This window comes from Sorex araneus, chromosome 4, assembly GCF_027595985.1.
Source record: "Sorex araneus isolate mSorAra2 chromosome 4, mSorAra2.pri, whole genome shotgun sequence".
NCBI classification, from domain to species: Eukaryota; Metazoa; Chordata; class Mammalia; order Eulipotyphla; family Soricidae; genus Sorex; species Sorex araneus.
Window position 1 is genome coordinate 115,981,429 of NC_073305.1, and position 16,192 is coordinate 115,997,620.

At 47.7% G+C, this 16,192-nt stretch overlaps 1 protein-coding gene across 4 annotated transcripts in view; it reads left to right on the forward strand.

Annotated features, from left to right (window-relative positions):
* ANKRD6 (ankyrin repeat domain 6) overlaps nt 1-16,192 on the forward strand; it is a 197,444-nt gene that overhangs the window by 37,335 nt on the left and 143,917 nt on the right. The window contains exon 1 of one of the 4 annotated variants that reach the window (XM_055136195.1): nt 2,510-2,612. The exons of the other annotated variants lie outside the window; for them this stretch is intronic. The gene's annotated coding sequence lies outside the window, so the exon portion shown is untranslated. Of the gene's footprint in view, nt 1-2,509; nt 2,613-16,192 lie in introns of those variants that run through there. 4 annotated transcript variants of the gene reach the window in all.

Sequence of the window (16,192 nt, forward strand, 5' to 3'; positions counted from 1 at the left end):
TTGCCGGCTGTGACCCAAAACCAAAATAAATAAATAAATAAATAAATAAAATATTAATGTTAGAAACCAGGAGAGAAAAAGATATAAAATTAACTGTTAAGCAGTATAAAAAACACATCATATGGTAAGTTTTCCTTATTCCTACCTCATGAAGGTAAGCAATCGTGGCTTGCAACTTAGCTTGATCACTGATCTTTGTCTAGCTTTTAAAGAAAATGGTGGTTCTCTACTCCACTAACAGTAAATGCAATGCAAAGTGAATAAATGGGAAATGAGATTTCCTCTCCCCCCAACAGGTTCTCAAACATAAAAACATATGAAGATTGATTATATTCATGGTGGTAGAATTGACAGGTAGAAAAACTGGTGGTGTTGGGAATATAATTGGTATATTTAATTAATATATAATTTGCATATTATAGTTAGGATTACAAATTGGTATAATTTGCTTGAGGGGCAACAAGTGTATATACACATATCTTGTGCATTTCCTCTATTAATGTTGGAAAAACAAGAATGTCTAGAGCTGCTTACAATCACACTATTAGGCAATAAGGTTATTACTGGCAGAGGAGGTGGTATCTCTTATTTTTTATTTGTTTTTGTTTTGGGACCATTACCAGCTATCCTCGAGGCTTACTCCTGGCTCTGCACTCAGGGTTCATTCCTGGGTGTCGGGAAGAGAACCCAGGTTGGCCACATGTGTGTTAGGCAAGTGCTTTACCCGCTGGTATCTGTCCAGCCTGTGTTTTCTCTACGAGGACACTTGAAGCCACATCACAGTCCACTTTGTATGCAGAACAATGCCAGAGGCAGTGTAAAACCGAGCAGTTCTCAGACCGTTTGCCACACAGGCAGAGAAAAGCCTGTGTTCTGTTTCCCAGGGTGGAAAGAATTTGGCCATTGCCCTTCTGAAGATGGAAGCAGTGGGGCCCCCTGCACGCCCACCGGAGGGACACTCCCTAGAAAATTCCCTCTTCCTCTGCTTCTGACTCCTACACCGGCAGTGAGCTTCTGCCCTATGAAATATTCATAAAATTCAATTGACCATAAAACACTTTGCTAATGTAAGTGCTGTAAGTGACTCAGATTCGATCAGCAGCTTTTAGAGAAATGGAGAGCAAAAGGAAAAGGAATTGAAGGGAGTGGAATCCAGGGAGCCAACCTTGCCATTTTCAAATCATAATAAGCAGGTCACGGTCTGCGTTTTGTAATTATGGAAAATGACTAATGCTCATGCCATTCGTGAGCACTGTAAGAGAGACTTCATTTTGCTTTAAGCCGTTCCTCACGATATAAGGCAGATTCAGCCATGTTTTGGAACCTGTATTTTATTTCAATTTGTTTGTGGCTCTGAAAAATCCTAGGGTGCCATATTTAGGTGATCTCCTAGTAGATGCCAAGGATAGGCATCTGCCTGACCACCAGGTCAGAATAGAAAGGACCCTCTGCCTTGCCCTTCTATGCTGGTGCCCTCCGAGTGCCCCCTGTCCCGTGGGAACACTTTATTCCCACAGACACGCTGGGCTTTGTGTCGGAAAATTCTCCCCAGCTCGTGCGGACGCTTGCTTCATCCAGCTGTCAATCCTGTCAATCCTTTGTTCTGCGTCTGCAGCCCCCCTCAATAAATCTGCTCTTTGTCCCGTGATAAAGATGGCTATTCTCCGCCCCCAGCCTCCCCCTCATTCCTCCCTCACAGAGTGGGATTCCTAGACTTTTTTGGTTGCCCACACTTTTATGCACAATAGAGCACAGGCAGTCTCTGCCTTAGCCCACCCTCTCTTACTCACCGCGCTGCCTTTTTCATAAAGAACCCTAGAATTGTTCACTTGTTTTTTTGTTTGTTTGTTTTGTTTTGGGAGCCACACCTGACAGTGCTCAGGCTTACTCCTGGCTCTGTGCTCAGGAATCACCCATGGCAGGTCTCAGGGAACCATATATGGTGCCAAGGATTATGTGCAGGGTAAGTGCCTACCTGTTGTACTCTCCCTCTAGCCCCTAAAGTTGCTTATTTGTTTTTGAATTTGTATTTGGCATCCGCATCAAACCATCATCTCAGATTAATTCATCAACCTGCAAAAACCTGGGAGCAGTTGTTTTTTGCACTTAAGAGAAAGACAGAACCTCTTTCTGAAATCTCTCTCTCTGAAATCTTTCCTTTCTGTTCATTTGTTCCACCCAGACCTCCTTTGGAATTCTGATTCTGTCGTGTCTTATCTAAAACATTCATCTCTCTCAGCATGGTGTCTCTGTATAATTTGAAAAGCCTGCCTGACAATTGCTGATGTATTTGCTTAGGCTCTGGGCTCTGAAGAGGGTGACAAATCCCTTCTAACGAGTTTGCCAAACCCTGCCAGCAGCCCGCAGACTCAGGCTAGGTGAAGAAGGGGGAGAGACAAAGCCCGGGCCTGGCTGGTCCCAGGGAGCAAGGACGCCTGGGAGGGTTTGAGGAGCTCTGCTCTGACCATTGACATGTAAATGGTCGGGGTTGTGGGGCGGGGGTCGAGGCTGATCCCCCTGGCTGCTTCTGCACCTGCCTCCACGCACACAAAGCTAGTCTGGGAAGCTGTTGGCTTTGCCTTTGTGAGGAAGCACGCATCTGAGCGGCAGAGGTAAGCCCCCAAATCAGTGCTGCTGGAAAAGTATTCCCGTTCAGAATGCGTGGACTGGAAAGTTCTCCCATCACTTGTGGGGGGGGGGGGGGCGAGGGGGGGAGGAGTGGTCTCTCTGGGAAGCACTGGGTTAGATGCTCGGGGGCCCTTGAACCCTTTGTGAACCAGTGACAGAAGCGGGAGATTATTTGTTGTGACTTGAGGAGGGAGAGGCACAGAATCACACTTGCCCACATTTATGCGTATAGACGTACAAGATTTGATGCTTGGTTCAAATTAGTGTTTTGAATGTTACCTGAACTGTAGGACCCCAGTTTATTTTTCGCCTTGTTTTGTGCTCTTCTCTCACCCCTCTAACTTCCCCAATCTTCCTTCCTCTCTCTTTGTTCCCCGGAGTGATAGAGTCAATTGTGTAGCTCATGAAAGAATGATCTGCTGTGTGCTTTACACGTTGGAGAAGTGAAGGAAAAATTAGAGCCCATTAGAAGAGTGATGAATAACCCACCATTGGAGAATGGATGTGCTGGAAAACGGATTTTTCTCTCTGAAACCTCAAGAGGAAAGTTTTTGTAAGGCTTAGTTTCCTCAATTTGTCATGTGTAAAGTCAGTGGCAAAGGGGATCTTTTCCCTTGTGGGAAGCTATGGGGAATGTAGTTTGTTTTCGTTGTTTGTTTCCACTGGGGGCCACAGCCCATGGTGCTTGCGCACTACTCCTGGCTCAGTGCTTGAGCGTTGTTCCCACGGTGCTCTGGGGACCATGTGATGCTGCAAATCAAACTCGGGCCTCCTGCATGCAAAGCAGCATTCAACCCTTTGAGCTGTCTCCTGGTCCTGTATGTGTCTGTTTGGGGATGATTTTGTTACAAATCCTTTCAGAACTAGTAGCATTGTAGCACTGTCCTCCCATTGTTCATCGATTTGCTTGAGCGGGCACCAGTAACGTCTCCATTGTGAGACTTGTTACTGGTTTTTTTTTTTTTTTTTTTTTTGCTTTTTGGGTCACACCTGGCGATGCACAAGGGTTACTCCTGGCTCTGCACTCAGGAATCACCCCTAGCGGTGCTCAGGGGACCATATGGGATGCTGGGAATCGAACCCGGGTCGGCCGCGTGCAAGGCAAATGCCCTACCCGCTGTGCTATTGCTCCAGCCCCCGAGAGACTTACTGTTTTTAGCATATTAAATACGCCACGGATAGCTTGCCAGACTCTGCTGGGGATACTCTCAGTAGCTTGCTGGGCTCTCTGAGAAGGACGGAGGAATTGAACCTGGGTTGGCCGTGTGCGAGGCTAACACCCTACCCGCTGTGCTATTGATAGGTCCAGTTTAATACTATATTTAAACTGCCTGGGGGTCCCTCCTGGCAGTTTTCTGGGCTCACTCCTGGCTCTGAGCTCAGGGATCACTCCAGATGGTGCTGGGGAACCTTTTGCTGCGTGGGGGATTGAACACGGCTCATGTAGGGCAAGTGCCTTAACCCCTTTGCTGTCACTCCAGCCCCAAGGAACATTTTGCTTATTTATTTTGTTTTAATGAATTTATTTGTCATTAATTACATTAATTGTCATACTGTCAGTGTGCAGGACTTACTCTTGGCTCTGCGCTCAGGCTCCTGGTGGGACTTGGGGGACTCTGTGGGGTCCTCTGGATTCAACTTCATGCAAAGCAAGTGCCCTACCTTTGGGAGCCTCAGGCCCTGCAAGGGGAACAGTTTAAGTGGCAAAGTGCACAGCAGGCGCTCATGGTTGAAGACCTCAGGTGCTAAGTGGATTGAAGTATCTCTTCAGGGGACAGCTGCTCCCAGCCCTGTGGAGAAATGGCCTGCCCCAGTGCCAGAGACATCCCCAGAAAATCGGCACAGCAGGGATCACTGCGTTTCTCCCAGCTTTCCATCTCTCTGTCTCTCAAGGTTTTATCCGGGGAGCACTGGGAGCATCTTCTACCAATAGTGAACTGTACCCCTCTGTGTCTGTGTCTCATCAGTGACCCCTGTTGTGTAGAGGGAGGTCAGACCTGGTCACTCCCTTGGGGCGATTCCTGATCCTGTGCAAAGCGGGTGCTGAGCTGCTCTTGACTTTGTGCTTGGTTTTGGGTTTTCCTGCATGTCCTTTCCTCAGAGGGAAGAAACACGGTCACAGCAGCTTGCATTCAGTCCTAAGCCATGCCTTATAACTGGGCAATTTAATGTGTGTGAGTGTGTGTGTGAGTGTGTGTGTGTGTGTGTGAGTGTGTGTGTGTGTGTGTGTGAGTGTGATGGTGTGTGTTCTGTGGGCAGAGGGTCGTGGAGAGGGTTGTGGAGGCAGGTGCTGCTCTGTGAGATGGGACCCAGGCCAAAGAAGGCCTCTGAGACTAAGAAGAGGCAGAGGGGATGAGATTCCTGGGGAGTCTGAATCTTAGTTTGGTGGGATTTAATTGATCGACGCTTCAGTATTATTGAATCAAAGTCCCACAAGAAAATGTTTCTTGCTATAAGAGCAGTTATTAACCTGCACCAGAAATTTGATAGAATGTTACGTATATATGTATATATGTAATTATATATATACATACTTTTAAAAAAATTGTTGTTGACCTTTATTGCAAACCACAACAGCTAATTAGAGAGAGAGAACAGAAGGGAATGCCCTGCCACAGTGGCAGGGTGGGGTGGGGGGGAGATGGGAGTGGGGAGGGTGGGAGGGACGCCGGGTTTACGGGTGGTGGAGAATGGGCACTGGTGAAGGGATGGGTTCCCGAACTTTGTATGAGGGAAGTATAAGCACAAAAGTGTATAAATCTGTAACTGTACCCTCACGGTGATTCTCTAATTAAAAATAAATAAATTATTAAAAAAAAAATTGTTGTTGAGTCACACCAGGCCATACTCAGGAGGTTACTCCTCATGCAGTGCTAGAGGGGTGACTCCTAGGGGCTGGAGTGATAGCACAGCGGGTAGGGCATTTGCCTTGCACGTGGCAGACCCGGATTCGATTCCCAGCATCCCATATGGTCCCCCAAGCAGCATATGGGGGAGTAATTCCTGAGTGCAGAGCCAAGAGTAACCCCTGTGCATCTCCAGGTGTGACCACCCCCCAAAAAATAGAGGGGTGACTCCTAGAGGTGCTGAGGGACCATGTGGTGCCAGAGATCAACCCAGGGCTCCTGAACGCAAAGCACATGCTCCAGCCTTTTTAAGCCATCTTTCTAGTCCTATAAATGCAACTCTTAATAACTAAAGGGTAAGATTATTTGGGATTTCATGATGATGATGATGATGATGATGATAATGATGATGACGACGACGACAACAAACCTATTACCTCACTCATGGACACCTAAGCTGTAGCACTTAGCACTTTTCTCTAGTCTAAGTATTAAGCAGTTCTACATGAGTACTGATGATCCTTTGGAGGGAGAGTACCACATAATGTAGACCAGAGAGTCGGCTCTCATTCAGTCCCACATCCTGCCTTTTAGCTGGACAATTTAATGTGTGTGTGTGTGTGTGTGTGTGTGTGTGCGCGCGCGCACCTGGTGTGGGGTATCCAACCTAGGGAGCATGTATTCTACCATTGAGCTTCATCCTGCTCCTCCCCCCAATGCTTTGTACTCATGGCGTACTCTTGCTGGCTCTGTGCTCAAGGATCACTCCTGGCACTGCTTAGGGAACCATATATGGTATCAGGAACTGAACCAAGGTTGACCACATGCAAGGCCAGTGGCTTAAACCCTGTGCTACCTCTCCAGCCTCTGGTCTTCTCCAAGTTACCTAACTCCTTTGTGCTTTGGTAAACTCAGGAGGATACCTGCTGCGCTGTTATATTTTGAAAATCAATGGAAGTGGAGGCTTAGAACAGAGCTTTGCATAAAGTATCTGCAGGATACCATCATGTCATCAGCATCCTTCTGTGACTTTGTTGTCTCTGCTAACCCAGTCCTTGCCTGGCATTGGATGGTTTTTCAGTTATATCCTTTCTGACACCCAAAGCTGTTACTTTCTGAGCACGTGCTGCATTTCCTTCCAGGGAGGATGTCACCAGCTTTTCTTGGTAGCCCAGACTAAAATGCCAAATCACCCATCTCCCTATTAATTCATTAATGGGGAAATGGGTAATTTGGCATTTTTTGTGTCCTGCTTTGCTTTCCATTGAGAACCATTTGCATGTGTGTAGCCCTTGCTTGTAATTCTCACACTGTCTCCCCTCCAACCCGGTTTAACATCTAGACCTACTCGGGAGGAAATCTTCAGGAACAACATAGTGCATGAGATGAGCTGATGATTTGGAAAACATTAAGTCAGTCTCTTCTGTGTTAGTTCAGGGTTACTTCCTGAACTAACTTTACTTTCACTCTGACTGGAAGAATGTGTTGCAAGTTGGAGAAGCAGAGTCCAGGGTCAGCAAGGCTGCCTGCCTTGGAGTTTGGTGTAGGGGCCCAGATTCTGGTGCCACCAGTTCTCCCCGTTGTGGTATCTGTTGAGACTAGCCAAGACCCCTCAGTCCGGCTTGCCAGGACCCAGACTGTCTTGCCCCTGTCTCTGGGGCAGCGTTGCTAGATCAAACATGGCTGAATGGGTTTTGGTCTCAGTGAGCCACCAGTCTGCATTTGCTGATAAACATAAATGTCACATGACCTTTTCCCTTCCTTTCCCTCTCTGTCCTCCCCAGCCTCTCCCCCTTCCTACCCTATCACTCCCCTTTTCTTCCACCTCCCTTCCCTTCCTTCTTTCTGGTGCTTCCCAGGCATGGCACCCTTGGTTGCTGTGCTCCCACACTAGGTCGCTGACAGGGGGGCGGCCTTCTTCAGGTGCAGCACTCACACGGACCTGCTTGTGGTGCTCCTGACATTGCCCGGTTTTCATTGTCTCTCCTGGACTCACAAATAGCTTCTGGAATCACGTTCTGCTTGTGGCGCAATGTTAGGGATCAAACCCATGGCCTCATGCCTACAAGGCAAGCAGTATACCACCGAGCTCCCAAATCCTGGAGCCCCCAAACATAAGCATTTGTTGTTGTCGTTTGCCCTGTGCTCAGAGATCACTTCTAGTGGTGCTGGGGGATCAATGGGATCGAACTAGGGATCAATGGGATTGAACTGCTGTGAGCAAGGCAAGAGCCTTACTGTACCTTCGCTCAGACACGAGCATTTAACCACATGGCCTAACACAGTGTCGTAAGGGGGACATCCAGATCATGCAGAATATATGCAGTTTAGGTTTTCATTAAGAACAGAAAATGAAAATATTCTCAAATCTCTGAAAATATTTCTAGGGCTCCCAGAGTTATGCTTAGAAAAGGCTTTCCGAGTCCACAGAATGGGAAAGAATATTTACCCAATACCCATCTGATAAGGGATTAATGTCCAGGATATATAAGACACTAGTAGAATTGTATAAGAAAAAAACCTCCAAGGGGGGAAGGAGGGAGGTATATCGTGATTCTTGGTGGTGGAATATGTGCACTGGTGAAGGGATGGGTGTTTGAGCATTTTATAACTGAGACTTAAACCTGAAAGCTTTGTAACTTTCCACATGGTGAATCAATAAAAGAATTAAAAATAAAGAAAGAAAGAAAGAAAGAAAGAAAAAACCTCCAAGCCCATCAAAAAATGGGGAGACGAAATGAACAGAAGTTTCCTCAAAAAAGAAATACAAATGGCCCAAAGGCACATGAAAAAATGCTCCACATTGCTAGTCATCAGGGAGATGCAAATCAAAACAACAATGAGATATCGTCTCACACCACAGAGACTGGCACACATTCAAAAGAACAAAAGCAACCAGTGCTGGTGTGGATGTGGGGAAAAAGGGACACTCCTTCACTGTTGGTGGGAATGCCAACTGGTCCAGTCTTTCTGGAAAACAGTATGGACAGTCCTTCAAAAACTAGAAATTAAGCTTCCATGTGACCCGCAATCCCACTTCTGGGAATATATCCCGAGGATGCAAAAAAGCACAGTAGAAATGACATCTGTACCTATATATTCATTGCAGCACTGTTCACAATAGCCAAAATATGGAAACAACCCGAGTGCCCTAAAACAGATGACTGGTTAAAGAAACTTTGGTACATCGGTACATCTACACAATGGAATACTATGCAGTTGTTAGGAGAGATGAAGTTATGAAATTTGCTTACAAATGGATAAACATGGAGAGTATCATGCTAAGTGAAATGAGTCAGAAAGAGAGGGACAGACATAGAGGGACTGCACTTATTTGTGGAGTGTAGGGTAGCATCACATGATGCTGACACCCAAGGACAGTAGATACGAGGGCCAGGGGGATTGCCCCATAGCTGGAAGACTGCTTCATGAGCAGAGGGGATAAGGCAGATGGAAAAGAGAAGGGATCACTAAGAAAATGATGGCTGGAGGAACCAGTGGGATGGGAGATGCATGCCGAAAGTAGATAATGGACCAAGCATGATGACCTCTCAGTGTCTGTGTTGCAAGCCATAATGCCCAAAAGTAGAGAAAGAGTATGGGGAATATTGTCTGCCATGGAGGCAGGGGGAGGGTGGGAAAGGGGTGTATACCTAGGATATTGGTGGTGGGGAATGTGCACTGGTGGAAGGATGGGTGTTTGATCATTGTGAGATTGTAACCCAAACATGAAAGCTTGTAACTATCTCACTGTGATTCAATAAAATTTAAAAAATTTAAAAAAAAAAGAAAAGAAAAGGCTTTCCTCCTGATTGTAGATACCTCCCAGAGTGCTTTTAAAAGTAATCAGTGGCTAGACTGGGTACCAGGTGAAGGCACTTGTCTTACATGTGGCCGACTCTGTTTCATCCCTGGCATTGCATGTTTCCCTTAGAGAACTGCCAGGAGTAATTCCTGAGCACTGAACTGGGAAAAGCCTCCAAGCATTGCTTGGTGTGGCCCCCAAACTCAAAATGAAATAAAATGATTTACATTCTAAAAAGAAACATAGGCAATATTTTAATTCTTCCCTCGGAGTGAATACAAGCTTTATTTTTGCATCAGAATTATGACTTTCAAACTTTGTGCTGTGTGAATCATTATAAGAATGCATAATGTAGGGGCTGCAGAGGTAGTATAGCATGTAAGGTGCTTGCCTTGCTTGCAGCTAACCTAGGTTTCATCCCTGGCACCACATATGGTCCTTCAAGCACTGCCAGGAATGATCCTTGAGCACAAAGCCAGGAGTAAGCCCTGAGTACTGTGCACATACACACCCCCACTCAGGGAGAAAAATGCATAATGTGGGCCAATCGACTGTGATCATGTTTTACATTCAGGGGACCCGAGTTAAATTCCTGACACCAAAAGGTCTTCTGAGTATGGCCGGAACAACCCCTAAGCCTGAACCCAGGAGTAGACCCCGAATACCACCAGGTGTGGCTCAAAATCCACCCCCCTCCCCAAGAAAAAGGAATGCATAGTGACCATTTAGAGACAAATGCATCTCCAGATACATGCTGTGACACTTTAATATTTTCTTTCTTGCTCTTTTTGTTTCTGTTTTTGTGCCATACCTGGTAGTACTTAGGGACCTTGCCAGGGACTGAACCCAGATCAGCTGTGTGCAAGGTAAGCACCTTACCCACTGTACTGTGGGCCCAGCCTCTCTGAATATGGTGCTATTTTCCATTCCGCTCTATTTCATGGATTAAATTGCTGCTTGTGGTTCACTAACTTTTTTTTTTCTTTTTTTGGGTCACACCCAGCGATGCTCAGGAATTAGTCCTGGCAGTGCTTGGGGGGCCATATGGGATGCCGGGAATTGAACCCAGGTCTGCCCCATGCAAAGCAAACATCCTACCCACTGTACTATTGCTCTGGCCCCCCTCTTTTTTAAAAAATCATTTATTGAATCACCATGTGGAAAGTTACAAAGTTCTCAGGCTTATGTCTTAGTTATACAATGCTCAAACACCTGTCCCTTCACCAGTGCCCATATTCTACCACCAAAAACCCCAGTATACCTCCCACCCACCAACCCTCCGCCCCCGCCTGCGTAACTGATAAACTTCACCCCATTTTCTCTTTACCTTGATTACATTCCATATTTCAACACAAAACTCACTCTTGTTGTTGGAGTTTCCACCTACAAAAAACAGCCCCACTGACAAGGAAGCATTTGATAATTAGTTTTCCATTGCTGAGAATGAAGAGATATGAAGTCACGTGGCTGCTACCGGCAGTCTCGGGCCAGGGCCGATACCAGCACGCGCTCCACCGAGACTCGACCCGGGTGGCCACACTTTGGTGCGACTGCTTTGCTGCTGATTGACCATGATCTGGAGGCCAGATAGACTACTTTTGGTCCCAGAAATGCTTGCAGCCATGTCTCTAGATTGTGAACTAAGCCATTGCCCCATGCCGGCCGAGGAGGGGAAATATCCTTCTCTCTCGTTTTTTTTTTCTCTTGTCGGGGAGAAGCAGTGTGGCGTCCACCATATTATGAGGACTATAAGCAGGTATGAACTTGGTGGCACAGGAAGGAAAAAAAAAAGAGAGAGAGTTATGTACTTGGAACAGCGGGATGCTTGGGCAGTCTCAGGCTGGGGCTGATACCCTTTTTTTTTTTTTTAAATGTAGGAGTACTGCTTTTTATTCAGCCATTGACTATGCTGATTGAATTGGGCATGAACTCCACAAACTAACTTATTTTCATGACCTATGAGGGCCGACCTGGGTTCGATTCCTCCATCCCTCTTGGAGAGCCCGGCAAGCTACTGAGGGTATCCCGCCGGCATGGCAGAGCCTGGCAAGCTCCCCGTGGTGTAGGCGATATGCCAAGAACAGTAACAAGTCTCACAATGGAGATGTTACTGGTGCCCGCTCAAGCAAATTGATGAACAGCAGGATGACAGTGATACAAGTGATACAGTGATACGAGGGTCATGACCTGCAGCTTGGAAATTCTGATTTATCGGTGTTGTTGGTGTGTGTTGACTGTGAGCTTGGTGGTGACCCACTGCCCTCTGCTCTTCTCTTGGGGACAGCATGTTGTTGCCTTGCTCTCGCTGGCCAGGTCCAGTGCAGGCTGAACCCAGCGGGCCTTCACGTCTGGCGGGGTCTTGTAGCCGCAGCCCAGGCTGGGAGTGGAGGCAGAGCCCGCAGCTGACTGTCTGGCCACTTGACTGGCCTCACGCTGGAGAGCTTTCTGCTCTCGGGGGGCCACTGCTGCGGCTGACAGCTCCGGTGGAGAGGGACGGTTCCAACAAAGACCATAATTCAATTTGAGTGCCCCTGAATCATGCCTTTGTCTCCGCTCTTGACAGAGCAGAAGGAAGTTGTTCATTATTAAGGATGCCAGCTGCCCGGGGATGGATGGGTCTGTCGCCAGGACTGGCTCGCTTTCAAGGAGCCAGAGAGCCGGTTCCCCACTCTGTGCTTTGGAGGGTTCTGGAGAAGATTTTTTTTCCTTACAGTGTCTTTTCGTTCCCTTGTGCTAAAATTTTATGACCTCTGAGTCCATCCTTTGGAATCTTTTTTTTTTTTTTTTTTTTTTTTTAAATAATTTTATTGAATCACCATGTGGAGGGTTACATAGTTCTCAGGATTATGTCGGTTATACAATTCTCAAACACCCTTCCCTTCACCAGTGCCCATCTCCCATCACCAACCCCCCCCAGTATACCTGCCACCCCCTCCCACCTCCCCAGTCCCCACCCTTGTACATGATAAGTTCCACTTCGTTTATGCCTTATCTCGATTACATTCCATGTTTCAACACACAACTCACTACCATTGTTGGGGTTTCCCCCAAAAAAGGGAAGCAGTCCTATTGCCAAGGAGGCATTTGATAGTTCTCCACTGCTAAGAATATAGAGATATTAAGTCCCGCTGTTTGTTACATAACTTTTCTTTTTCCCCCTTGCCCCGCGCCACCGAGTTTACGCCTGTTTGGTAATCGCCACGCTGCCTGACAAGGGAAAAAAAAACCGAAAAGGATGGTTATTTCCCGTCATCGGCAGGCGTGGGGCTCTGGCTTAGTTGATAGACTAGTAGAGTTTCTGCAAGCAGTTTCTGGAACCGAAGGGCTTGCGCTGGTATCGGCTCCGGCTCGAGATTCCACCAGCGTCCCACTGTTCCATGTACATAATTTTTCCCCTTATATCCCATTCCCACGCCACCAGGTCTGTTTGCTTAATGGACATCACACTATGTTTGACACCACGCCGCGTTTCTTCCCGAGAAAGAAGGATATTTCTTCTCAGCCGGCGTGGGGATATAGCTTAGTTCAGTCTAGAGAGATGGCTACCACTTTGATTGCCTTCAATATTTCAGCAACAGACTTACTATTCTTGTTAGGATCTCCCACAAAAGTCCGACCCATTAAAAAGGGACATATTACATATTGCTGATGCTAAGATGACATTAGGTCGCGCGACAGCGGCCGCGCGGTTTTGGGTTTCTGTATAAAGTCCAGGAAAAGTACAACCAGAAATATCACTACAAACTTTTACCCTTTTATGGTGCTCATAAGATGAAGAAGCCTAGAGAGAGGCTCGGCGTCTCCATTTTGCGCTCAGGAAAACCGCGGATCCTGCGCTGTGCTCAGGGGGGAGGTGTGGAGAGAGAGAGAGGTTAAAAGAATTGGGGGATGCCCGGCTCCCACTGTTTCAGCGCACCGTGGGGTCTCTGGTCCCATGCCGGAATTAGTTCAGTGGGCTGCTTGGAGTCCAAGAGCGCTTCCTTGGGCTCTTCCATCATGCTCGCTCCGCAGCAGGGTCCAAAGGGCATCCTTTGGAATCTTAACAGCCTTTGGTCTTCCACAGTTCCAATGATCGACATTAAAATATCATTGGTAAAGAGAATACTTTAGGATTGGCTCAGATAACAATTAACTCCTGAGGGCCAGGGTGAGGTGGAGGAGGAGGCCGGGGAATTTAGAGAAGTAGGGACACAGGAGGTCAGAAGCCTGTGGATGTTTCTTTGCCAAAGGGTAATGTGAAAACGATTTGAAATAACGGGCTCTTGAAAGTTTTATTTTTATTTGTTGGGGGTGGGATGTCCCAGCAGTGCTGGGGGTCCCAGATGCCACTCCCACAAGTTAGTAGGCCTGCTGGTGTCACCAGGGCTGTACCCACTGGTGCTCAGGAGGCCTTGCAGGGGCCAGATATCAAACTCAGGACCTCAAGCGTATTAGACACACACCCTTTCACCCCCTCCAGGCCCTCTTTTTGTTTGCTTGGTTTGGGGCCAGACAGGCTGCTCTCAGGGGTCACTCCCGGCGGGGCTTGGTGGGACCATACGGGGATCAAACCGGTATCTGCTGCAGTCACTCCTGTACTAATCTCCCCAGCTCAGAAATGGTTTTTTTTTTCTTTTTTGGGTCACACCTGGCAATGCACAGGGGTTACCTCCTGGCTTTGCACGCAGGAGTTACTCCTGGCGGTGCTCCGGGGACCATATGGGATGCTGGGAATCAAACCCAGGTTGGTCGCGTGCAAGGCAAATGCCCTACCCACTATGCTATCGCTCCAGCCCCGCTCAGAAATGTTTTTGAGAATTTTTTGAAGACCTTGAGGCTTGGCAGGGACTTGAGTAGGGTTTAGAGATGAGAGAAGCGAGGGTCTCTAAAGTAAGAACCTTTAAGGATTCTGTAACCCTGTTCTCCAAAGGATTATGGTTTTGTTTAACATATTTATTCCCTGTGGACAATATGATTAAAGGATTGTACAAAAGCTTTTTATTTATTTTGCCAAATGCTTTCCAAACACTTTGTCGTCATTATGGCATTTTCCCACATCTTTTTTTATTTTATTTTATTATTTTTTTTTTTTTGGGTCACACCCGGCGATGCACAGGGGTTACTCCTGGCTCTGCACTCAGGAATTACTCCTGGCGGTGCTTGGGGGACCATATAGGATGTTTGGAATCGAACCCGAGTTAGCCGTGTGCAAGGCAAATGCCCTACCCGCTGTGCTATCACTCCAGCCCCCTCCCTCATCTTTGATTTTTAATTGTGAATCATTTTATAGCCGGCCAGATTTTTGTTTTTGTTTTAGGGCCACATCCAGCATTGCTCAGGACTTTTTTTTTCTTTTTGGATCACACCCAGAGATGCACAGGGGTTACTCCTGGCTCTGTACTCAGGAATTACTCCTGGTAGTGCTCCGGAGACTGTATGGGATGCTGGGAATTGAATCCTGGTTGGCAGCGTGCAAGGCAAATGCCCTACCTGCTGTGCTATCGCTCCAGCCCCTCAGGACTTACTCTTGACTCTGCACTCAGGGATCATTCCTAGCAGGACTTGAGGGACCAGAGCTCAAACCTGGGTCAGCCACGAGCAAGACAAGCACCTTACCTATGCTCTTATCACTCCAGGCCCGTTTCCCCAGTTGTCAGCCATCACAGAATTTTAGGGCTGGAAAAGACCTCAATGATGCCTGGCATCTTTGCACCCCTGCAGCCCTGATACTGACGGAGACTGTGGTGGAGTGGGTGAGAGCTTGGAGCTCTTCCTCCTCCCCGCCAAGCCCTGTGAGAGCACAGAGACACGATACTTTATGAGCAGTAGTGACATACATAGTCCAGGCCATGGCAGGCGGTGGCCTCGCTCTTCTCTGTGGTCGGTATCAATTGTGAGTCAAGCCTAATTGTTTATGACTGAAAGGCCAGGGCCTACAGGGAAGGCACCGCCCTGTTCTCCGGGTACTCTGGTGATGGTGAAAGATCCAGGCCAAAAGCTCGTTCATCCCGACCCAGCATGTGAGTGCAGCCATGAGGAGGGCAGAATTCTGCCCCCCTGCCCTGGTGAGAAGCAGAGAGACTGTGCTGGACAATGGAGGGGACATCGCCATGGGCGTGCCTGTGATGGGACAGAAAGACTCCCTCTGAGGTTCAGGGCAGGAGACCCGGGAAGGCTTTCCCCTGCAAGTGGGTGATGAGTAGTGGAACAGTGTCATGTAACTTACAGGGGTGAGTGATGGAGCCTAAAGTTCGGAGCCTTCATGTGCTCCCCCTAGCCCATGAAGGACACCATGTTACGACCATAAACGTGCCCCTGCCTTCATCCCTGGAACCAGTGGATCTTCTCTTATTTGGAAAAAGAGGACTTCTTATTTTTTTTCTATTTGGGTCACACCGGTGATGCTCAAGGGTTATTCCTGGCTTTGCACTCAGGAATCATTCCTGGCGGTGCTTTGGGGATGCTGGGATGCTGGGAATCCAAGCCGCGTCTGCCGCGTGCAAGGCAAATGCCCAACCCACTGTGCTATTGCTCCTGCCCCTGAAAAAGAAGAGTTTAAGATAGGATTTGTGGGGCTGGAGCAATAGCACAGCGGGTAGGCCTTGCCTTGCACGCGGCCGACCCAGGTTCGATTCCCAACATCCCCTATGGTCCCCTGAGCACTGCCAGGGGTAATTTCTGCGTGCAGAGGCAGGAGTAACCCCTGTGCATCGCCGTGTGTGACCCCAAAAGCCAAAAAGGCAAAAAAAGAAAAGAAAACAAAAAAACTAAGATAGGATTTGGTGAAAGATTTTGGGATGAGGAAAGCAACCTGGAGTATCAGGCTTCGCCCAGTGGGGGCTCCTTTTACTAAGAGAGATATCTGGGAGGGCTTCTCCTCGAGGGCTTGTGGAGGAATCCCCCCCCACCCCGCCCGCGCTGCCCCTTATTTCTG